At 37.1% G+C, this 24,990-nt stretch overlaps 1 protein-coding gene across 1 annotated transcript in view; it reads left to right on the top strand.

Moving 5' to 3' along the window:
• The first annotated feature begins 251 nt into the window (after positions 1 to 251).
• Positions 252 to 24,990, top strand: part of SH3BP2 (SH3 domain binding protein 2) — a 109,909-nt gene continuing 85,170 nt past the window's right edge. Inside the window, exon 1 of the mRNA XM_051966511.1 lies at positions 252 to 510. The gene's annotated coding sequence lies outside the window, so the exon portion shown is untranslated. The remainder of the gene's footprint in view (positions 511 to 24,990) is intronic.

The raw sequence follows: 24,990 nt of genomic DNA, 5'->3' as shown, positions 1-24,990 counted from the left end.
GGATATGGGAGTGCTCGAGAAAGTCTAATGCTTATGCAAATTTAGGTTATTTCTCCCTCTCGATTTGCCTGAGGTGGTGGGGGAGGGGGGTAAGAAAAAGCTGTTGAGGTTATTTCACCTTCACTCAGGGGTGGAGGGAAAAGCGAAGAGAGGGCTCCTTTAAGGGAGGAGGCGGGGGAGTAGGAAGGGGTGGAGGAGGAGCCAGGGGTTGGGGCAGGTGGAGGGAGGCGGGGCGGGCTGGGAGGCGGAGGCACTTGAGCCTCAGAGGGAGCCGGAGCCCGATACTGGGCTGGAGGCTGCTCCCCTCCGCTTCTTGCCGTGTCTCTCCGCGGCCGCCTAGGTGCGCTCGCCGCCTCGTGCGCCCCCAGGTGCGCTCCCAGTTCCCACGCCCACGAGGCCCCACGAGGAACCGGCAGCCCCTATGCTCTGAATACCCGCGCGGGCTGAACCGCGCCCCCAGTAGCTGAGATGAAGATGAGGAGGTGCCCTGAGCCCCCCACCTCGCCCCTGGTAAGGCACGCCCCCACTTGGCACGTGGGCAGCTTGACTTTGGGGGAAACTGACACTCTTTGGGCCCGAACCGGGGATGGGAGATAGTGAATGGGTGAGTGTCTCGGGCCAGGTTGGTGACGCCAGCTGGACGCCTGGGGCCTCGGAAGGGCTGGGAGTCACTCGGCACCTTCCTCTCACGAATCCAGGTGTTGCAACCGGGAATTGGGGTGGTGACGGAAAGAACCCCCAGCCTGGGAGCCCCCCTTCTCCAGGGACGAAAATCTCATCCAACCCATTCGTTTTACAGATGGGGAAATTGAGGTCTCGAGGGATCTCAGTTGCCCACTTCCTCCCTAGTCACAGAGCCAAAATTCTGTTAAGGATCCAGGTCCTTTGACAGCACCACTTTCCGCCACACACCATTGTTTCTCTTTATTATGTGATCTAAGGCAAGGCATTTATTTCCCCTCTGAGTCTCAGTTTCCTTATCTGTTAAATAGAAATATTTACACTTCCTCTCACAGATTTGAGTGAAGATACTTTGTTAGCTTCAAGTGCTGTAAATTAATCTTTCCTTTGGACATTAAGTTTATAAAATGGGCCATTTAAGTATTGCAAGTGCTATTGTCCCTATTTTATAGTTGAAAAAAATGAAGGCTTAGGGAAATAGTGACTAAAAAGAGACTAAGGTAAGTGACTTGTCCAGAAGGTCCCTGCTAACAAGGTCTCCTGGATCCAAGGGTCCTGTGTTCCTTACCTGACTTGCTCCAGAAAGCCTAGAGTTCCAATCCTCCCCCCTCCCCTTACCTTCCTCCTCCCCAAGGTGGCAAGCAATCTGATATAGGTTATATAAACATAATCATTTTAAATATATCAGAAAAACTAGAAACATGAGTTAGTACTAGTGTTGAATCTTCTCATCTGGTTAATGATTTCTGCCCTGTCTTCCTCACAAGATTGTGAGGTGAGCTAAGGCAGCAGCTTTTATTATCAATTTTCTCATTTGTCAAATTGTGAGGGGTCGGGGGGAGCAATTTGGAACAGGCAAGACTTAATTTTGGGAATTTCATGCCAGACAAAACAGTGAGGAACTTTTAGGGGGAACTGGAGTTTTCCAACAGAGATCCAGACATCCCCAGAGGGGTTGTTTATGATCTTAGGTATGATCCATATGGGATCAGAATTTCAATCTAAGTTCTGCTACCTGTGGGATCTTTTTACCTCCAGAATCTCAGTTTATCTGTAATGTGAGGACTTTGAACTGGATTCGTTTCAACCCAAATATTTATTAAAGCTTCTACTCTCTGGGCAAAGAGCACTGTGCTTAGGTCTGGAGGCATAAAGACAGAAAGGAGACACTTTTTACCCCTCTTAGCCACTGGGGGAAATGTAAAATGTATGCAGATATACAGAAATGAGACAACTTCAAGGGCAGAAAACTAACTGAAGATACTAAATTGGCTTTTCATGTATCGTTTGGATGAACATTTGTTCAAATAATGTAGTCAATGGATCAAATAAACCTGTGTATTACTTTTTTTTAACTCGGAACAATTCATTTTCTTTCTTTTTAAAACTTGATGCTTTTGTTGTTTATAGACTCTTTTCCCTCCATCTACTCCCACCCCCTACTTCCCCAGCTAACCTTTCTTATAACAAAGAAAAAGATAAAAAGTTAAAAGGGGGTGAAAATGGCAAAATATTTATTTTCAGTTTTTCAGATGAACTCAGTAATATAACTTCTGCCCTTTTGGGCTTAGATGTTCCTGAAGGTCCCACCTTACATAAAATTAGGGATGCCAAGGTTATTTAGGCTGACTTTCTGATCATTTCTAAGGTTCCTCTCTTACTGCCTTGGTTCTGTGGACTGGGACTTGGCCCAAAGAAAAGCATGTCTTATTTAGGGGAGGCCCAGGGAGTTGGCAGTTGATGTGTTTGGTCTCTTTTGAAACCAGTTGCGGAAACTATGCCCTTGGCTTGCATGTCTCATCAAAATAGGCAATAATGACATCTTTATGTGGCACCTGGAAGAAGTTCAGAGGGTTTTTCCACTACCATCACCCCCTCTTCCACCCCATCCCAGCCAAGAGCCTAGGGGTGAGGAGAGAATGTTAAGTGGTTTGTTCTTTGGGTTTGTTGAATTTTTCTTAGGAAAATGCTTTGGGTTTGCTGAGTTTTTCTTAGGAAAAGAATAGTTTAGTGGGTGACACTTTTGAAGAGTTTACTACAGAAAACTCTTCTGCTTGTAGACCCCGAAGGAATAGGTTCTGTTCCAAAAGTTTGTTTGTAAGTCAATTGTTTGGAACTTGGACCACAGTTCCCCTAGCAACAGGATTTGGAGCTATGGCTGTAATCCCAGGGCAGCCCACAAAAGCCCATTTTATTCCCAATGTAGCTGAATTCTATTACTGAGATGTGAATTTTGGAAGTAGAATACTTTTGCAATAAAGGAGGGTCTTCTTCTTTTCTACGATTAAAGTTGATGGTAGTTTAGCTTATAGAAACTAGCACAGTGCCTGGCACATAGTAGGCACTTCATAAACGTTTATTGACTGATTGACTCCCAGTGTCTTGGTGCTAGTCCCCCCACTTTCGTGCTTTCTGGTCCTACCCAGTCTAGCTCTGCCTACCAAAGTATTCCTTACTAGGTATTACCTCAATTTTCTCCTTATCAAAACTCCGTTCCCTAAGTTCCTGGGATCTCCTCTAAGTAATTGATTCAAAGGATACAGTTGGAAGGGATCTTAAAAATGCTATAAAATGCTGTTATTTTGTAGCTGGCATAAGAGAAGGCAAAGAGGATCTTAGATTTAGATACTGAGGTCATTTAGACTGACACTCTTGTGGTCTAGATATGGAAACTGTAGCCCAAAGAAGCTGACTTGCCCAGGATTTCACGGAAGCAGTTATGAAATGAATCCAGATGCTTAGACTGCAAGTATAGTTCTTTCTAGCTAATGTCAGAAGATTAGAAAGAATCCTGGGCTGGAGAGACTTACATGAATTAATGCTGGGTGAAGTGAGTAGAACCCAGAGAATATTGTACACAACAATAAGATTATGTGATGATCAGCTCTGATGGACCTGGCTCTTTTTTTTTTTTCTTAAAATAAAATAATAATAGCTTTTTATTTTCAAAACACATGCAAAGATAGTTTTCAACATTCACAATGCTGTATTCCAAGTTTTTTCTCCCTCTTTCCCCACTCTACCCTCTCCCCTAGAAATCAAGTAATCCAATATAGGTTAAACGTACAATTCTTCTGTATATTTTTCCATATTCATCATGCTGCACAAGAAAAAATCAGATCAAAAAGGAAAAAAAAAAAGAAAACAAAAAGCAAGCAAACAACAGCAAAAAGATGATATCACAACATAGTATTTTCACCTTTTTTTGTTTTTGTTTGCTTGTTTTTTTTTTTTTCCTTTCTCATTTGTATCTCTTTTGATCTGATTTTTCTTGTGTAGCATGATGAATATGGAAATATGGTTAGAAGAACTGCACATGTTGTGTAGGGGAGGGAGGAGGTGTGGAGGAAGGGAGAAAAATTTGGAACACAAGGTTTTGCAAGGGTGAATGTTGAAAACTATCTTTGCATATATAAAGAGCTGTAGCAGTTATAACTCTGAGACACAATGGCTAACCTAAAAAATATATGTAATTAAAAAATAAGAAAAAAAGAAGCCTGGGTGTTGTGGCAGACTTTACACTTCCAGGGAAATATTCTGCATTTCAAATAGGAAACAAACTTATAGCTATTTGTTTAGACACAGACTTTGGAGAAAGTTTCCGCTTCTGTAAAATAGGGACATTTCCATTACCTGCCCCACAAGAACATATAAGGAAAGCACATTGCTAGATCCTGTTTACATAGTTGCTCCCCTGAGTAATGGCTGTGAGGGGCAGGTTGAAATCAGGGCTGGTGGTCTGAGTTGGTTGGGACAGAGATTTTTTAAATCTGGAATATGTCATATCCTCTCTCTTCCTTGGACAAATAGTAGATACTTTTGACTTTTCAAGTACTTTATCATGGACAGCTAGATGGTGCCATAGTGGATAGAACACCAGTCCTGGAGTGAGGAAGACTAATCTTCCTGAGTTCAAATCCAGCCTCAGACACAAATCCAACTGACACTGAACAAGTCACTTAACCCTTTTTGCCTGTGTCCTCATCTATAAAATAAGTTAAAGAAGGAAATTGCAAACCACTGCAGTACCTTTGCCAAGAAACCCGCAAATAGAGTCATAAACAAAGCATTCTATGATACGTCTGATACTCATACAGTGCTTTGTACTTACTTGAGTATATATCCTCTTTCCTATTAGAATGAATGCTATTTTTCAGGGTGGGATAGAATGACTCCTGGTGAATAAGAGGAATGGACTTGGAATTAATAGGACCTGAGCTCACATCATGCCTTTGATACTAAAATAACTATGTGAACCTTTCTAGAATAATCATTGACCCTTATGAAACCTCAGTTTCCACATCTGTAAAATGGGAATAATACTTATAGTTCCTACTTTACTAAGTTGTGAGTTTCAGATGAAATGATATATTTCAAGTGTTTTGCAAACTTGAAAGTACTATATAGATGACAATTATTATTCTATGAAGCAAATCATACTTGATTGTACCTCATGTTCTTTTAATTGGGGAAAACACACAAACAGGGAAGGAAGCAAAGGCATGATAAAGTTCTAAATTGAACATAATCAATCATTAAAACGGATGTTATAAATAACATAAGCTGTACAAATTCTCTAGATAAGAGATATTGCATTTGGCTGGTGATGATCAAGAAAGGCTTCCAGTTGGAAGGGGAACTTGATATGGACTTTAAAAAACAACTTACCTTTCTTTTCTTTTTAATTAATTAATTTTTGTTATTTATTTATTTGGTTATGCATGCACACTTATTTTTTACATATTTCCATATGACTCATGTTGCAAGAGCAAAATTAGAACATAAGGAAAATCACTGGGAAAAAAAAAAACCAGAAAAAAAAAGTGAACATAACATGTACAACTCACTTTCTAATGTGTGTTAAGATTTACAAAGTGCTTCTTCCCAGTAACTCAGCAAAGTAGATTTTACAAGTATTCTTATCTTTCTTGTAATATATGAGACAATCAAGACTCAAAATAGTAGCAAACCCCAAATCCCATATGCTACCGAGCTCGGCTCAAACTTAAACTCCAGTTGTACATGGGATGCTTTTCCCAATGGCTCCATTGGAAACCCAATGACTGCATTGGATAACAGAGGACCAGGATTCCTGACTAATCCTTACAATCTTTATGGCCTTTGACAGATCTTTTACATTCTCTTGGTGTCATTTGTAAAATGAGGGATTTAGATATAAGTGATCTCAATAAATCCTTTCAAGTCCAAAGCTGTGACATTAATATAGGACTTTATGATTTATGAAGTGTTTTATGTGTGTTTTATCTTTTGTTCTTGCACCAATCCTGAGAGTCAAGTTAGCAAGCATTTTTTTAAGTGCTTATTATAGAGGAACTAGGAGACACAGTGTCAGACCTGAAGTCAGGAAAACCTGAGTCCAAATCTGGCCTCAGGAACATACTAACTGTGTGACCCTCTTTATCTCAGTTTTTTCATCTGTAAAATAAGCTGGAGAAGGAAAGGGTAAACCACTTCAGTATCTTTGCCAAGAAAACCCCATATGCTATCAACAAGAGTCGAACACAACTAAATCAACAACTTTCTAGGAGTTCACAATCTAATGGAGGAGACAGTATGCTTTTAAATTATGTACAAACAAGCTGTATACAGAATGATTAAGAAGTACTAAGAAGGAAAGGATAGAAATGAAGAGGGCTTGAGAAAGTATAATTTTTTTTTAGTTAAATCTTTTTGCTTTCAAAATAAATATGCATAAATTTTGACATTTTGACCCTGTGTTCTAATTTTTTTCCCTCTCTTCTCTCCACACCCCTCCCCCACTCAGCAAGTGATTCAATATATGTTAAACATGTACAATTCCTCTATACATATTTCCACAAATAGCATGATGCATAAAAAAAGTCAGATCAAAAAGGGAAAAAATGAGAAAGAAAACATGCAAGCAACAACAAAAAGAATGAAAATACTATGTTGTGGTCTACATTCAGTTCCCACTGTCCTCTCTCTGGGTACATATGACTTTCTTCATCACAAGACCATTGGAACTGACCTGAATCATCTCATTGTTGTATGAGAGCCACAGCTGTCAGAATTGATCATTGTATAATCTTGCTGTTGCTGTGTATAATGATCTCCTGGTTCTACTCATTTCACTCAGCATCAGTTCATGTAAGTCTCTCCAGGCCTCTCTGAAAACATCCTGCTGGTTCTTATAAAACAATAATATTCCGTAACATTCATATAGCGTAACTTGTTCAGCCATTCTCCAACTGATGGGCATCCATTCAGTTTCCAGTTTTTTGCCACTACAGAAAGGTCTGCCACAAACCATTTTGCACATGTGGATCCCATTCCCTCTTTTATGATCTCTTTAGGATACAAACCCAGTAGAAACACTGCTGGATCAAAGGTTATGCACAGTTTGATAGCCCTTTGGGCATAGTTCCAAATTGCTCTTCATAATGGTCGAATCAATTCACAATTCCACCAACAATATTTTAATGTCCCAGTTTTTCCACATCCCCTCCAATATTCTTCATTATCTTTTCCTGTCATCTTAGCCAATCTGAGAGGTATGTAGTAGTACCTCAGAGTTGTCTTAATTTGTAGTTGTCTGATCAATAATGATATAAAGTAGAATTTTAGCTGGGACTTGAAGGAAGCCAAGGAATCAAGGATTTGGAGATATGTAGGGAGAATATGAAAATCATTTTGGTGGTTAAATGGAAGATGAGCTGGAGCATGATGGTTGTATATCTGTGATGGGCACAGACTCACTAGATTACTGAGATATGAAAGGAGGGGGAGATGGTTAGATGAGATAGAGTGGATTGCAGGAACAGCAGGACCTTTATCACAGGATGCTACCCTCACTTTCTGAGTAATAGGGAATTTCAGAGGTGAGATATAAGGGGTTTAATGGAAAGGGAGAGGATTGGATTTTTCACAGATGACATCCACCCCCATACATACCACTCGCTGCCAAATAATGGGGTCCTACAAACAGGAAGATGCTGGAAAGGTCCCTCACTACCCTTTGGCTGGGCATGGAAGTGGAATCTTCATTGTAGGCACTTTGTCCTTCTGAAAATTCCCAAGATAGGGCATCTTGGCCCAATTATGGGGAGTTTTATTTAGTATAGTGGAGTAAGCTCTAAAATTGTCTCAATTAAATCCCTTTTTAGCTTTAATAGTCTGGGACTCTGCAAAGTAGTCATTAAAGACAACTGTTCTACATTGTAGATACCTAGTGGTTTTGTTAACTTTCTGGCAATTCTTTCTCTTCTCCATTCCCCTAATGGAATCCATTTTTGTTTTTGTTTTTGTTTTGTTTCAATAACTAGTGAGGCAAGCTACAAAACTCTTACCTAGTGGCTGTATCCCCCGGTTTTTCTAGTCCAGAGTTGTTTTATTCATTGGTATGTCCTATTCCTAATAGTTAAAATATCATGGAGTTTCTTTTTTTTTTCTTAAATAGTATTTTGTTTTTCCAATTACATGTAAAGATACTTTTCAACATTCATTTTCATAACATCATGGAGTTTTGGAATCAGAAACCAGAGTTTTGGTTGAGATTCCTCATTGCAGTATCCCCCAAAGTGGGCATCCATTGTTTGCCAGAAAATGTCCAGTAAAGGGAAAATCATCTGCCAGAGGCAGCCAGTTTCACTTTTAGGAGATAAATGATTTGACAGGGAGGTTCCCCTGTTAGCAAGCCTAAATCTGCTTCTGCAACTTCCACCCACCCATTGTTCCTACTTTTGACTTCTGAGGTCAAACAGGGCAAATAGAATTCTTCTAAGAAATAGCTTTTCAAATGCTTAGTTATTACATTCCTTGGGCTCCTAAGTCTTCTCTTTTCTTCAGACTAAACCCTTTCACCTTTCACCTTTTTTACAAGTGGTATTCTTTATTTACTCTAGCTAGTCTCTGGGCTTTTAATCTTCTTGGTCATCTTCCTCTGGACCCAATTTAATTTTCCATTGTAGTTCTTAAAATGTAAGGTTGACTTCTGAACTCACATTATGACTTCCCATTTATTATTAAATTTTTTCTTATTAGTTTCAGTTCAGTGTCTAGTCTGTTAATTTTGTTTGGATTCAGACGTTTAGCTCTCCTATCCAGCTTTTGGGTCATCTGCAAACGTGATAGTTATGCTTTCATATAAATTATTGGTTATATATATATATATGTATATAAATAACACAAGGTCACAGTAAAATCCCTAGATTACGACACTACAGTTTTCCCTTTAATTTAAGCAGCTAGTGGCTCAGTTGATGGGAGTGCTAACTCTGGAGTGACGAAGACTTGAAATTAAATATGGCTTCAGACTGTCCACCTGTGTGACTCTGGACAAGTCATATAACCTCTGTTTCAGATTCCTCATCTGTAAAATAGTAATAATAGTAGCACATGCCTCCCTATATTGTTGGGAGGATAAAATGAGGTATTTGTAATATATCTTGCAAACTTCACAGTGTTGTGTAAATAGAAGCTATTATTATTTTGACATTGAGCCACTCAGAACATTTAAAAAAACTGACATTTAAAAAAATATATTACTTGCCAATAACTGACCTTTCCCTTATCCTCAGTGAAATCCTCCCTTGTAACAAGAGCAGCACAGTTAAGTACACATTAACTACATTTGAAAATGTGTGCCTCATTCTGCACCTATAGATCACCTCTTCTGAAAGGTTGAAAGTATTCTTTACCATGTAGCTATTGAAATCCTGATTAAGCACTGCATTAATCAGAGTTTCAAAATCTTTCATTGTTGTTTGTTTTGCAAGGCATTAGGGCTTCATGACATTGTTAATTTTTCTGGACATTATTGAGATCATTGTGTCAGTTCTCAATTCTCTGGTTCTGTTTACTTCATTCTGCATCAGTTCATACAGATCTTTCCAAATTCCTTTGAAATGTTCTTATTAATAATTTCTTATGCATGGTATTACATTATGTTAATGTACCATAAGTTTATTCAACCATCCTCCAATTTAATGGATCCCAGTTTTGCTTCTAGTTTGTTGCTACTATTTTTTAAAAATGCTGCTATAAATGTTTCTGTATGTATAAGATGCTGCTCCTAAGTGCTTAATCTTCTTGGGATGTATACCTATTAGTGGTATCACCAAGTTAAAAGGTTTGTACACCAAGTTAAAAGTCCCAATTTAGTGACTTTTCTAGTATAATTTCTAATTTTTCCAGAATGGTTGGACCAATTCACAATTCTACCAAGACTGTTAATCCTCCTGTTTTCCACAATCCCTCCACTAGCTATTGGCTTTGTTTTTTTATTATATTTGATAATTTGATAACTGATGTAAAATCTTAGACTTTTAACAATTTTACATTTCTCACATTATTAATGGTTTGTTGCTTTATTTTATATGGTTACTAAGAGATTGAATTTCTTCTTTTAAACACTGTCTAGTCATGTCCTTTTACTACTTGTTTGTCCTTCATTCTCCAAGAGAACTAATGACATCATGAGGGAGATGTCTTGATTTGTTCATGGGATGGATTTAAATAAGGCAGAGCCGCATAAACATGTCAGCCTCAATTTCTCCTCCAGTGGCAAGACAAAAGTCCAGACGATTAATGTGGCCCAAGATGCACTGGGTGACCTTACTCTTTCTAAATTAAAGTTTTTCTCAGGTCTCAGTTGGCTTGAGGCAATATTCATTTAATGACTAAGAATTAGGTAGGAATTGAAACAAAAAAGGCCTATGGTATTGGCTCTTGTTCTGAACTTTTTATATATCTTGGGTATCAGATCTTTATTAGAACTTCCCTATACTTTCCTTCAAATAACTGAAATGTATTTTCTCTTGATCTTATTTGTGCAAAAACTTTAATTTGATAGAATAAAAAATTATCTTTTATCTTTTGTCAACACTTTCATCCCTTATTTAGTTCAGTCATAGTTGTGCAAAGTATCTCCTTCCATTCTTCTCTCATTTTTTAAAATAATTAAACTTTTTATGTTTATTTAGCTCACAGATCCATTTGAATCTTATTGTATAATAAGATAATTCAGGGATTCCTAATAATTGTAGCTATTATCACGAAGTCTAAATCTCTTCTTACTCACAAGGATAATGTCTTTGTCAAATACTTTACTGAAATTAATGACCTTTTATTTATAGAGTTCCTGTCATCTACAGATCTAGTAACCCTTCCACTTCACAAAAAAAGGAAACAAGGTTAGTCTGGCATGACTTGCTGATGACAAAGCCATGTTGCCTCTTTATGATTAGTGCTTCCTTTTTTGTAATGTTCACTAAAACATCTAAACTTTAATAACACATATTAAGATTTTGTGAAGAGTTGACCGGCAGCTCAGTGGCCTAAACATTATAGCCCAAGTGTCACACAGAGAGCAAGCGACATGTGGCCAGTAACACTCATGAATACAATCCAACCAGATAAAAATATAATTGGGAAATATTTAACAAAATAAAATACTTTAAAATATAAATAATTTTTAAAATTCAGTCAATATGCTGGCATATTTCCCAATTAGTGACCTGGTTTCTACTTGTGTTTGACACTACTGCTCAGTAGACTTCAGTTACATTGATCTTTTAAAAAACCATTTATTCTTCTCCAGTTCTGGGCATGTCTCCCATTTCCTGTTGTCTTTTAAAGATCATTGACAGTATCTCCAGAATCACATCTGTCAACCCTTTTCATCTTCCAGGATGTAGTAGTTAATTTAGGATCTATGACTTGAAGTCATTGGAGGTAACATATTACCTCCAATTTTTCATTGTTTCCTTTGATTCCAATTCTGTATTAACCACCGTTGTTATGCCCTTATCAGATAGAAGATGGTTTTTCTTGGTAAAGAAAATAAAAACAAAATAGGAATTGAATGATTCTGTCTTCTTTTCGTGTTTCTTATTCTCTATTCTTCCCGTATGCAATTAGTTGCCAAGGCTCTTTGATTCTTCCTGTCTTTACAGCATTTCTTAAATGCCTCATTTTTTCCATTATAAGCACACTACTGACGTCCTCATAACCCCCTTTTCTTGTATCCTGGTAATTGCCTTCTACATGGTCTCCAGCCTCTCTTCTTTCCCCTTTCTCCATATAGCTCCAAGGTGATTTTTCTCAAGCATAGGTCTGACCATGTCACTCCCTTTCTCAAGACCAGTGGTCCTCAATGTGTAGTCCAAAGAATTGTTGGGGTCTCTGAAACCCTTTCAGAGGGTCTACAAATTCAAAATTATTTTTTATTTCTAATATAGTAAATAGCTATAAATATAACCCATGTGAACAAAAACTATTTGAACAGATCCTCGATACTTTTTTAACAACATGAAGATACTGAGAACAAAAATTTGAGAACCACTGACCCTTCACTGGTTTGATTCTGATTTAAGATTAAAATGACCTTTCTTAGAGTTAGAACTATTCAATAGTAGAATGAGTTCTTTTTCAATAGGAAGGTTCGTTGTTTGGACATTTGCCTAAGACAGGAATAGCTATCATTATGTCTTTAAAATATCCAGGAAAGCAATATGTAAATTTGGGGGTTGATTACTATTTCTCACAACTTAGTTAACCTCTTGAGCTAGTTCATAGTAGTAAGAGGATAGGTATCACTACCCCCATTTTAGTTCAGATGGGTATTTGCCCGTTATCATATACCTAATTAGTGGTATGATAACAAAGGCATGAGGGCAGCTAGGTGGTGTGGTGGATAGAATGCTGGCATGGGAGTCAGGAAAACTCATTTTTCTGAGTTCAAATTCAACCTCAGTTGCTTACTAGCTGTGTTACTGTGGGTGTAACCTCTTTTTGCCTCAATTTCATCAACTATAAAATAGAAATAATAACACCACCTATATTGAAAAGTTATACTGAGTTCTGGCACATAGTAAAGTGCTATATGAATGTTTATTTCTCTTCCCCTTTTCTTCTCCTCTTAAGTTCATCCCATTTTTCTTAGAAAAAGTATGTAAAAGGTCAAGAAGGAAGCTTAAGCTCCAGAAAAATGAATTAAGGGTAGTAACCTAATTTAGAAAAGTTAGGATGTTTACCTTCTCCCATAGTTTCCTTAATTAATTAAAGACCTACCCTAGAATTGTACCTTTTTTCTGAAGCAGTTAGGGTATTCTTTGAGGGAGGAGATCCCTTTAATCTCTATTGGTCACGTGTGATCAATTTGGGGATAGCTCTTGAGAGAAGTGGTCATAGACAACGGTGGTTTTAGGATACTGATTCTCCTGGGGCTTTCCAAGGAAACAATGAGGAACTTTTATTCTTTTAGTTGAAACAAAATGTTAATTCTAAACTGCAAGTGAAATATGCTTTGTTGGAGATTCCTATAAATGTTGCTTCAAAATGTTGTTTTGGAGACATAGCCAAGCATGAGGGCACTCTGCTAATTTTACATTTCTCTCTAAGCAGAACAATGTTGGAATTTAGATTAATGTTAAATTAATAAAAAGTGTTTCAAACAGATTTCTGCCTGTAACATGGAATACAATATTAATTTTTTTTTCTTTGACAATCAGAGTAACCTTTAAAAAAGGACTATGAATGGTGTGTGTGTGTGTGTGTGTGTGTGTATGTATACTTTGGGAGAGGTGGGGAGTAGTTTCACTTCATGTCTTGGGTCTGTTTCCCCCTAGGAATGAGGAGGGGCTTTCCTGTCTATTTACTGTTTGACTAGACTGTGTACCACTGGAGCCAGACTGGCTTTCTGGTTAAATTTCAGCAAAATATATCTTTGGGTAAATTTGAGGTATTTAAAAAAAAAAAAAAAAAACAACCTACAATCCAGAGAGAAGCAAAGACTGACTAGTTAACCTTGGTTCTTGTGAAGGAAAGTTCTCTCTCCCTCCTTCCCTTGGCTAAAGAGGGAGGGAGGCATTAACTAGATTTTTGCTCCTTTGCTGAGACAGATCATTTTACTGCAGGATCTATTTCCTCATCCACAAAGTCCATATTGCCTCCCCTATAGTTATTGTAAAATAAGGCATGGAAAGGAAACTTTAGCTTTAAAGTGTTATATGAATGATCTTTTAATAAGCAGAACAAAGGAAGCTTAGTGGAGTAGAAAGAGGACAGAACTTTGACAATCTTGGGTGAGATGTCAGGCCCCTCTGGGCCTATTTCCTCAGTTAACTGTAAATCTCATAATCTAATACTTGGAATTATCTATTCATCAGTATTATTATAATGGAAGTATTCAATGAATTGTGAAGTGCCACTGAAGTATGAATTATTATTATTATTAATGGCACAGGACAGAGATGACAGCCACTGTTTAGAGCAAGCAAGTTATAGACAGACTCAAAATCTTACAATGGGAAAGCTACCTCATAGAACTATCCCCATCTCTGTTTCAATAGAGGTCAGTTCTGTGATATTCCCAAGTGGCTTCTTAGCTGTGATGATATGGAAAGAGTACAGGGTTTGGTATCAGGGACTTGGATTCAAGTGTTGCTTCTGGTACTATTTATGTGATCTTGGACTGATTAATTAATTAGCTTCTACATCTCAGTTTCTTCATTTTAAAATAAAGGATTTGGACTAAGTTACTTCTTAAGACCCCTTCCAATTTTCATTCTATGATCCTATGAGTTTATTACCACTAATAACCTTTCTGGAGAGCCCCCTTACCACAAAGACACAGACACAGACACACTCTTTTTTAAGAGTTCTAATTATTGGGAAGATTTTCCTTTTTCAAACTTTCTATTTATCTTGGTTTTGCTTTTATGGCCAAGTAATATAAATCTAGTCAAATAGTTCTTCAGATACCTGATAGTAGATAGCTGTATTCTCCTCCGCCCAATTTCTTATCTTTCCTGGGCTAATATCTTTATAAGACATGATTTGGAATTTTACTTTAAAAATAGAAAATTCGGAAGGTATTTGGTTTAATATAGTATTGTAGCAAGAGCTTTGGGCTTGGAGGCCAAAGACCTAGACTGAGGCCCTGACCTTCTACTTCTGGACTCTGTAAGCCCAGACCCGTTATTTGCCTGCTACCCAACTTTTTCAACAGGCTTTTCCCTGTTCTGTCTCTTACTAAGCTGTTGTGATAGGTTAATGGATATAAAGCACTTTTTTGTGCTTTATGTATCTTATAACTAGCATAAAGGATCCTAAAACTATGAGCTGTTTTTTCTAGACTCTTGTTTGTCCTTTGCTCCAAAGGAGACCATGACATCAGGGAGGTGATGTTATGATATGCCAGTGAATTGTATTTAAGTGAGGGAAGACTATGCAAAGTCATCAGCCTCACTTCCTCCTTCAGAACCAGTTGGGTCCAATGGCCTCGACGATCAGGACGATTGAAGATGGCCCCAGATACGGTGGGAAACCTTAGGTCCCTTTTTGAAAACAATTATTTTTTTTTTCAAATACTTGCAAAGATAGTTCTCAGCATTCATATTTGCAAAAATCTTGGGTTTCAAAATTTTCTCTTTCTCTCCGCTCTCTTCCCTCCTCAAGACAGCAAGCAATCTGATACAGGTTAAACACGTACACTTCTTCTAAACATATTTCCATGTTTGTCATGCTGCACAAAAAAAAAAAAAAAAAAAAATCAGAATAAAAGGGAAAAAAAATGAGAAAGGGGAAAAAATAAGCAAACAAACAGCAACAATTAAAAAAAAAAGTGAAAATACTATGCTTTGATGCACATTCAGTCTCCATGATTTTCTCTCTGTATATGGATGACTCTCTCCATTACAAGTCTATTAGAATTAGCCTGAATCAATTTATTGTTGAAAAGAGCCAAGTCCATCACAGTTGATCATCACATAGTTGTTACTATGTTTAATGATCTCTTGGTTCTGCTCACTTCACTCAGCATCAGTTCATGTGAATCTTTTGAGGCTTTTTTGAAATCAGCCTGTTCCTCATTTCTTATAGAACAATAGTATTCCATAACATTTATATATCATGACTTATTCAGCCGTTCCCCAACTGATGGTCATCCACTCACTTACCAGTTCCTTGCCACTGCAAAAAGGGTTACTAAGATCTTTAACAGGTCTCAGTTTGACTGAGGCAATGCCCATTTGGTGATTAAGGCTGGGTAAGAATTGGGACAGAACATGACCTCTTTGAGAGTTGGACTAATTTTCAGAGAATTGCTTAGCTCTTGTTTTCTCCCTGACTGGGGGCTCTTCTCACTTCATTTATATGTGCAGCATTCTCTCTCACCACCTGCTCCAATAATATACTGAGTTCCAGGACTAACCCGAAGGTATGTATACTGGCTCGTACTCCTGGACACCTTCTTAGAATGGCCTTTCTGTGAGTCCCCCAGCAATTCGTAGCCCAGCTCTGTTAAAAGACTTCAGAATATTCCTGATTGTCCAGTTTGGAGGAACTTCAAATATTACGCTGATAGTAATTATTCACATTTATATAAACTTTTATATAAATTTATATAAACACATTATAGTTACAAAGTGTTTTTCTATATTATTTCTATTATACCATGGAAACAGCAGACTGAGACTTTGCTCATAGTCTGGGGCAGCCAAGAGGAGAGGACTCTGCCCCTGCCCTTCAGATGCTTATATGATTCATCTCATTGGAATGGAGGAAGAATGGGAAAGGGTAAAGAGAAGTTCTACCTGCCGGAAACTAGAACTACGAGAGGGAGCTATCCCTGTAGGCTTCAAAACCGAGGTTGGGGGTCTGCAACCCAGCTCAGTTGCTTATTATTTGTGTGATATTGAGGAAGGTCACTTAATATTCTGGTCCTAGGTCCCCTCAGCTGTGAAATGAGAGGGTTAAATGAAATGATTTCCATCCTTTTTAGTTCTTATATTTTGGGACTCCTACTCTGACATCATTCGAACCTCACTGCGGCCCTTTTAGATGGACAAGGAAAATAGTCATACTCCTATTTTACAGATGAATAAACAGGCTTAAACTGAAGTGATTTCCGTTGTTAACCATTTTGGGGTGTGTCATAGACCTCTCTGGAAATATAAAACTTATAGACCCCTTCTCAGCATGTGTTTTTAAATGCATGGTACAAAAACAAATTATGTTAAAATGAAATTATCAAAATATATTAAAAAAAAAAAACAAAGAAACAAGTTTATGGATCCCAGGTTAGGAACCCCTGTATACAAGGCAGGAACTTATGTATTACCTAATTTAAGCCTCTTGTTTTGGCGAATGAGGAAACTTGGCCTTGGAGAGTTCAAATGATTTGCTTAAATTCTTCCAACTCGAGGATTTTTGAGAAGAACTCAGCTTCTTTTTCTAAGTGGAAAGTGTTCTTTCCACTGTCCAACACAGACATGGAATAATAGATTTGGACAGGAGCCATTTGATATGTTTAGAGGGTATTTGAGCCTGGTTACTCTGTGTTCTGAAAGATGGACTAAAACAGTCCTTTCCATAATGATTCACCCTTCTAACTTCCCTAATGCTGATTCAGGGGAAGAAGTGAATTCTTGTTCCCCTTTTTGAATTTTAAACATTTTAATAATAGTAATACCACTTTTCTTTGAGTCTAGCTTAGTCTTTATACTGGGCTAACACATTTTATCTCTGTGGTAGGAAGAGTTGAGATTAACCATCATAGAATGTCACAACTGTGAAGGATTTCAGTGTTTGGTCTGAGCCCCTCATTTTTTAGGCAAGGAAACTCAGGGCTTCAACAGGAGAAGGTGCTTGAATCTAAGTTTCCAGAATTATCTCACCAATGGTCTTAGTCCTCCGTACTCAATTTACTGATGAAGAGACTGAACTATGGACCAAATGACTGGCAAGTCATCAGGTACTTAGCTGTATTTTTTTAACTTAAATCATACTATGGACCCAGAAAAATATCTAAATTTTCTACTGTCACTGTCCTCTGCCCTATATATCATCAGGAAGGTTGTGGCTGGAGCTTAAGAGGAGGGAGCCAGTGTTGGCAAGAGAAGGATGGCAGAGAAGAATGTTTGCCCTTACACAGATATTGAAATTAGAAAATGAACTGGGCCCAAAGTTGAGAAGGAAGAAGAGAGCAGGCTCCATTGTTTTTTAATGACTCCAAGTTTCTCTCCAAAACAAAGATTAACTTAGAAAAAAATAATATTCTTTGTTATGGCTACAAGGTGGGGAATACCATAGCCTTCAAAAAATTAAAGTTGAGCATATCTAACATATATAGGACTGCTTGCCATCTAGGGGAGGGGGGTGGAGAGAGGGAGGGGAAAAATCGGAACAGAAGCGAGTGCAAGGGATAATGTTGTAAAAAAAATTACCCTGGCATGGATTCTGTCAATATAAAGTTATTATAAAATAAAATAAAATATTAAAAAAAATTAAAGTTGAGGATCATCTAATAGGTAACTGAAATAGAAGGAGAAGGAACATGATAGATAGAGAAGGAGATAGCAATGAGTTGGAGACGATTAAGTTGTAAAGACTGTTAGTAGTAAATGATTGTTGACAAGTAAAAATTTTATACAGATTTATTTTGAGAGCAAAAAAAGTGGTAACAATTTATATCCTTAAAACTGTTGAAAGGTTAAGTAAATGATGGTATTGTAACATAATAGAAGTTATAGAGCTGCCAAAAATAAATACAAAAATTACAAGGAAGTATAGAAAGATCTGTATGGAGACAGCTACGTGGTGCAGTGATTCATGGAGTCAGGAAGACCCAGTGTCTAGCTGTGTGATACAAGGCATTTCACTTACTGTTTGCCTCAGTTTCCTCAACTTTAAAATGAGGATAATAATAGCTCCCATCTCCCAAAGTTGTTGTGAGGATCCAATGAGAAAAATCCCTTCTTTCTTTTTCTCCTTCTTTCCCCTGCCCCTTCCGCCCTCTTCTCCTTTCTCCCTCTATTCCTCTGTCCCTCTTTCTCCTTCTCTTCTTTCTTCTCTCCCTTCCCCTTTCTCTTCTTCCTTTTATCCATGAGATCAATAGAAATATGAATTGTCTTTATAACAATTCATAAAAAGGACTTTATAAAAAGTCCTGCCAGTCCTATCCCATTAAGTCACAGTGATCTCCGATAAGCCATCCCTTCTCAAATCCTTCACCAGATGATTTGCTTGAGGTCAGGTAGACATAGAATACTGGCCTTGAGCTGAAGGAGCGTAAACTCTCAAAATTCAGAGAGGAAGTTTTTGTCAGAAAAGAAGAGAAATTATAAAGAGAAATAATGGAAGATTTGGCAACTTTTAAAATTTGTAAATTTCTTTGAAAGTTGTTTTATATTTTTATGTATAATATTTTTCTCCAGTTACATGTTTAAACAATTTTTTAAACATTAAAAGAAAAACTTTATAGTCCCAAATTCTAACCCTCTCTTCTTCCCCTCCCTTTCCCTGAGACAGTGAGCAATCCAACACAGTTTGTACATGTACAATAATGTAAAACATTTCCATATTAGTCATTTTGTACAAGAAGACTTGACTTTTTTTTTTTTAAAGAATAAAAGTGAAAAATAGCATGCTTCAGACTATATTCAGACAGTATCAGTTCTTTCTCTGGAAGTGGATAACATACTTCATCATTACTCCTAAAAGTTGGAATTTGAAAGTTGGAAGAGACCTTAATATCCATCTAGTCCAGTCTATACATGAAGAGAATTTCCACTCTAACATGCTTGATAAGTGGTCTCCTACCTATCCTTTGATTTAAGACCACTACTTTCCAATGATGTGGGATATGTGGATGATACATGATTTCATCCCCATGATAATTGAGAAGATTGTCAATCTTTGGTCTTTATAAGTTACTATAATCAAAGTAGTTAATCACACAGCTGCTAGAATGAATCTCTCCAAACTTGGCCAATCTGGTCTTTGAATAGAAGATTTGTAGCCCTACTTTGAAGCCTCTTCAATTTGGTTGGCCCTACAAAAGATAGCCTTTCTCTGGCAAAATTATACAGAAACCAGGGTAATCTCATGATGATAATCTTTGAAGAGGACTTAGTGGAGGCTTAAGTTAGAAAATGATTTTGAAAAACCAATATTGGAGAACAAGAAAGTAAAATGTGATGTTATCCTGTTCAACATGTAGTGACTATTGAATGCTTGATGCTGGGGGGCAAAAATAGAAATTAACATGGTCCCTGTCCATATACACCTATAGATGTTTGCTGTCAGCATGGTATGTAGTTCAAGGGTTTTTAACCATTTTAATGTCCTGGACCCGTTTGGCACTCAGCAAAAGCCAAAGTTCCCCTTCTTGGAATAATGTTTTTAAAGGCATAAAATAAAACACATGGAATTACATTGGAAGTTAGAATTTATGATTTCATAAATATGTGAAACATACTTATCAAATTATTTTAAAATATAGTTTCATATATATTTATCAAGTCAAAATAAATCCATAAATTCAAATATATGTGCATTCATAAACATAAAATATATTAATCAAAAACATTTTTAAGTTCACAGATCTCAGGTTAAGAACCCCTGTGTAGTCAAAGGAGTTTTGGATTCAAATGCTGCTTCTAATACTAATCTATTAAACCAATCATGAAGAAGTCACCTAACTGGTTGGGTTCTTTAGTTTTCCCATAAAATGGATTGAATAATTAATCTCACATACCTTTTTCTCAGGGTTAATGTGAGCATTAACCTTAAAGAACTAAATGTCTGCTTGTATTATTATTTAGGAGGAAGAAATAAAATATACCAATGTATAGGAGAGGTCCAAGCACAGTGGGTAGAGAGATTGGAGTGAGAAGAGATCACTTCTAGTTGATAGCTGTGAGGAAAGATTGTAGCAGGGAAAGTTTAAAGGAGGAGGAAGGCATATGAAATGAGTTGGACAGTGAAAGAAGGAAAAGATCTTGGTAGAAATACATCCCCAGGCAACAATTTACACCAATTTACGGAGGGAAATATTGGACAGATGAGAGTAGAAAGGGACCAGTATTCCTCTCTGGTTGGGTAGAGGATTTATGGAAGGAAGTAAGGTGAAGTGAGGCTGGAAAGATAAATTGGAGCCGGATTGCAGATAGCCTTAAAAGTGCAAGAAATAGATTCTTCTTTAAGCAACAATAACAACAAAATTTTGTTATAAGGAATGGCATTCAGGGATAAAGTAGAAATGTAGTGATATAAAAACAAAAAAAATCAAATAAAAATCTGTTTTTCAAGAACTGCAAAAAAACAAGTGGCATAATGGTGGGATTTCTAATAGCTTGTGTCTTTCCAGAGATATATGAGTTAATCATTTCAAGTTTGCATTCTTGACATGACCTTAGTATGCATATCTCTTTGGATGACTAACAGTTTATAAAATGTTTTGGGTTCTGTCCCCCACCTACTGCATCTAAGGAGCAGGAAATAATGTCAAGTTATTCCTTCCCTGAGTGGTTTTTCAGCAAAGGAGTAGGTGGTGAATGTGGTGAATGTCTTAGGCTTTTTTGTTCAAATACATAATGCAATTTTTTTTTTTTATGGGGCATTGAAAGAGCATCTTAGCACTCTCCTCTTTGTCTTCCTCTCTGACCATCTCTTTTTGCTACCTTTTAAAAAAAATTTAAATAATAGCTTTTTATTTTCAAAATATATGCAAAGATAATTTCCACATTCACCTTTGCAAAACCTTGTGTTCCAAATTTTTCTCCCTCCCTTTCCCCAACACCTTCTCCTAGACAGCAAGTAATTCAATATAGGTTAAACATGTGCAGTTCTTCTAAACATATTTCCACATTTATTGTGCTGCACAAGAAAAATCACATCAAAAAAGAAAAAAAGAAAAAGAAAAAACAAGCAAGCAAACAACAACAAAAAAAGTGAAAATACTATGTTGTGATCCACATTCGGTCCCCATTGTCCTCTTTTTGGGTGTACATGGCTCTTTCCATCACAACACTATTGAAATTGCCTTGAATCATCTCATTGTTGAAAAGAGCCAAGTTCCTCAGAATTGATAATCTTGTTGCTGTGTAAATATTCTCTTGGTTCTACTCACTTCACTTGCATCAGTTCATGTAAGATTCTCCAGACCTTTCTGAAAATCATCCTACTGATTGTTTCTTTTTTTTTTTTTTTGAAGTTTTTTATTTTCAAAACATATGAGGGATAATTTTTTTTAACATTTACCTTTGAAAAATCTTGTGTTCTAATCCCCACCCCTTTCCCTAGATGGTTGGTAAAATATGTTAAATCCAATATAGGCATACCTATAAGAAACAATAGAACAATAATATTCCATTACATTCACATACCATAAATTATTCAGCCATTCCTCAGCTGGTGGGCGTCCACTGAGTTTTCAGTTCCTCAGTTTCTCAGTTCAAAAAGGGCTGCCATGGTTTTTTTCTCCCCACCTTTCTTAATAAATAATTGCTCCTTATAGAAGACAGGTATAATAGGAATGTTCTATACTCTTAATCCCATCAAATGTAATTAAGATGCTTTATTCCCTGATGCCTTTACCATGTGATAACATCTTTTAAGATACAGAATTAGCTAATTAATGGTACTAATTGGTACAAATTGACTGAAATTCACACAAGAAACCGGTTTTTTTTGTTTGTTTTTTTTTTTTGGTGGTTGAAGAGAGTCAGTCATATTCTTATAGGGTTTGGATAAAACAAAAACCAGTTTGATATCCAGTATTCAAATGGCTGGCCAGCTTAAGGGTCAACAGCTTCAGCCAATCCCCTGAGAGGGAATCTTGGATGGGGGGAGGAAAAGAAATTCTTCTCTAGCTCTTTCTTTCCCCCTTAACCAGAGGATTTCATTAGGACCTAAAATTAGGAATCCTAATTTCCATAATAGTATCTTCATAACAATCTTGGCAAATGACAATATCTTCATTCATCTCTGTCAAGGACAAATTAGATATCACGACATTTTCAGGACTCTATGTGGGCACCAAACTTTGGAGCCCAGAAGAAAGCTACCTATACCAAAGGGGAACTTCATGAGGAACTTCAATCTAACCAGGAATTATGAATTGTCCTTTGGCTGTATGTGCTCTCAAACTGAGACCTGTTGAATACTTTAGCTTAAAAAGACCAAGGTCTCTCATTGCATCCAGTCATCCTGATCGCTCTCTAGTCACTGGACCCAGATGGCTCTGGAGGAGAAAGTGAGGCAAGTGATCTTGCCCAGCCTTCCCTCACTTAAATCCAATCCACTTGCATGTCATGGTATCACCTCCCTAATGTGATGATCTTCTTCAAGAACAAAGGACAAATAACGTTCTTTGAATTTTTAAGGGAGAGAATATGTCAGGCTTTTGGGAAAAGTTTTTTGGATCAGCTATTTTTACTATACCATCTTTAAAAAAGTAAATAAAGTCTAGCTGGCTGATAGTCAATGGGAAGTACAGTAGGTGAGGGCCTTTAGATGCTAATTAGAGAATATTACACCTCCTTCCCCGAAACCCATCCTGATGGTACCTGATAGGAATTGGGGAAGTCAGGAGAGTGGGGAACTGGATCTGGGTAGTTATATAAGAATAGGATTTACTGGAAGGGACCTTGGTGATCATGTGGTTCAGGTCCTTCAGTTTCTAGAGAGATCTAAATGGCTTGCTAAGGTTATTTATCTATGTTAAGTGGCAAAACTAAGTCAAAATCCTGCTCCTTACAGCTTTCAAACTTAAGATCCTATGATCTTTTTATTTTCAAAATATATACATGAATAATTTTGGATACACAAAACTCTGTGTTCTAATTTTTTTCCCCTCCTTTTCCTCATCCTTTCCTGAGTAGGCAAGTGATCTAATATATGTTGAACATGTACAATTCCTCTATACATATTTCCATAAATATTATGCTGCTTCAGAAAAATTAAATCAAAAAGGAAAAAACAAGAAAGAAAAAATGAAAGTAAACAACAAAAAGACAACAAAAAATGTTGTGATCCCCATTCAGTTCCCACTGTCCTCTCTCTGGGTGCAGATAGCTCTCTTCATCACAAGACCATTGGAATTGGCCTGAATTATCTCATTGAAGAGAGCCATGTCCATTAGAATTGATCTCTTGCTGTATATAATGATCTGGTTCTGCTCACTTCACTCAGCATCAGTTCATGTAAGTCTCTCCAGGCTTCTCTGAAATCATCCTGCTGATCGTTTCTTATAGAACAATAATATTCCATAATATAAGTTGTCTTAATTTGCATTTCTCTGATCAACAATGATTTAGAGCACCTTTTAATATGAATAGAAATGGTATTAATTTCTTCATCTGAAAATTGCTTGTTCATATCCTTTGACAATTTAAGATCCTATGATCTTAAGAAAAAGAAAATTCAGTAATCTTTTTCAACATACCACAATGCTCTTAGTTTCCTTTGCTTAGATAAAATTAAAAGACTGTGTTTGGGCCTGAATTGCTGCCATAAAAAATAATTTGTCCAAAATGGTGAATGACTAAGAAAAAGACTCAGGCTTACTTGAAGAAACTTGCCCTTGAGGAAACAAAACTTAATCTTGAAAATCTGTGCACACCCCTCTCCTACAAATGGAAGGGCAAATTGCCTGCAATCTTTGGGTGAAAACCATTTTGAAGAAGAGCTGAAATAAATTTTTCTTCCACAAGACAAATTCCTTTCCCTTCCCACTGCTGGCAGTCACCCCACCTTGAGCTCCTAGCACCTTTTCTATATTGCGTTTATCTGGAGCTATATTTGTTTATCCGGTACTTAGCACAGTGCTTAGCACTTTTTAAGCACAGGTTTAATTAATGCTTTCCCATTCATTCAAGTAAGAAAAAAAAATTTGAGGAGAGAGAAAAGCCCTAGAAAAGTGAGGCAATGTTTCTCACAGGAAAGCTCAGCCTTCCAGGAAGCTAAGAATCTTAGGAGGCAGAGATGAGAAGGGAGTATTTTCCAGGTATGGGAGAAATCTGACACAAAGTCAGAGTGAGGATATAACATGTCAGACATAGGGAACAGTAAGGAAGATAATTTGCTTGGAATAGAGTACATAAAAGAGAAAAACATGAAATGAGATTATAAAGGTAGGTCAGGGCCAAATTATGAAATTTTCAAACTGAGGAGCTCCCTCCCCCCCTTTCCTAGAGACATTAGCAAGTTACTGATGATCCTTAAGCAGGGAAGTGACAAATCAAACTTGTGCTTTAGAAAGATCATTTGGGCACCTGTGTGAGATTTCATGAGAGGAGAGAAGTTGAAAGCAGGTAGACATATTAGGTTACTGCAGTAGTCGAGTTGAGAGGTAACCTGAGTCAGAATTATTGTGTAGAACTAGTTGATGTATTGCTTAGTTTTGTTGAACTGATTTTTATTCCTTCTTTAGGAGTTACATTTTATTAGATAAAGGAGGAATATGGGATATATTTGAAAATAAAGGTGATCTTAAAACAAAAGTAGCAACAAAAATTGCTTCAGGATTAAAAAAAAATGGGGAGA

The sequence above is a fragment of the Antechinus flavipes genome, chromosome 6, assembly GCF_016432865.1.
Source record: "Antechinus flavipes isolate AdamAnt ecotype Samford, QLD, Australia chromosome 6, AdamAnt_v2, whole genome shotgun sequence".
NCBI lineage: Eukaryota > Metazoa > Chordata > Mammalia > Dasyuromorphia > Dasyuridae > Antechinus > Antechinus flavipes.
The sequence above is the reverse complement of the archived record's forward strand: the minus strand, read 5'-3'. Positions and strand labels throughout refer to the sequence as shown.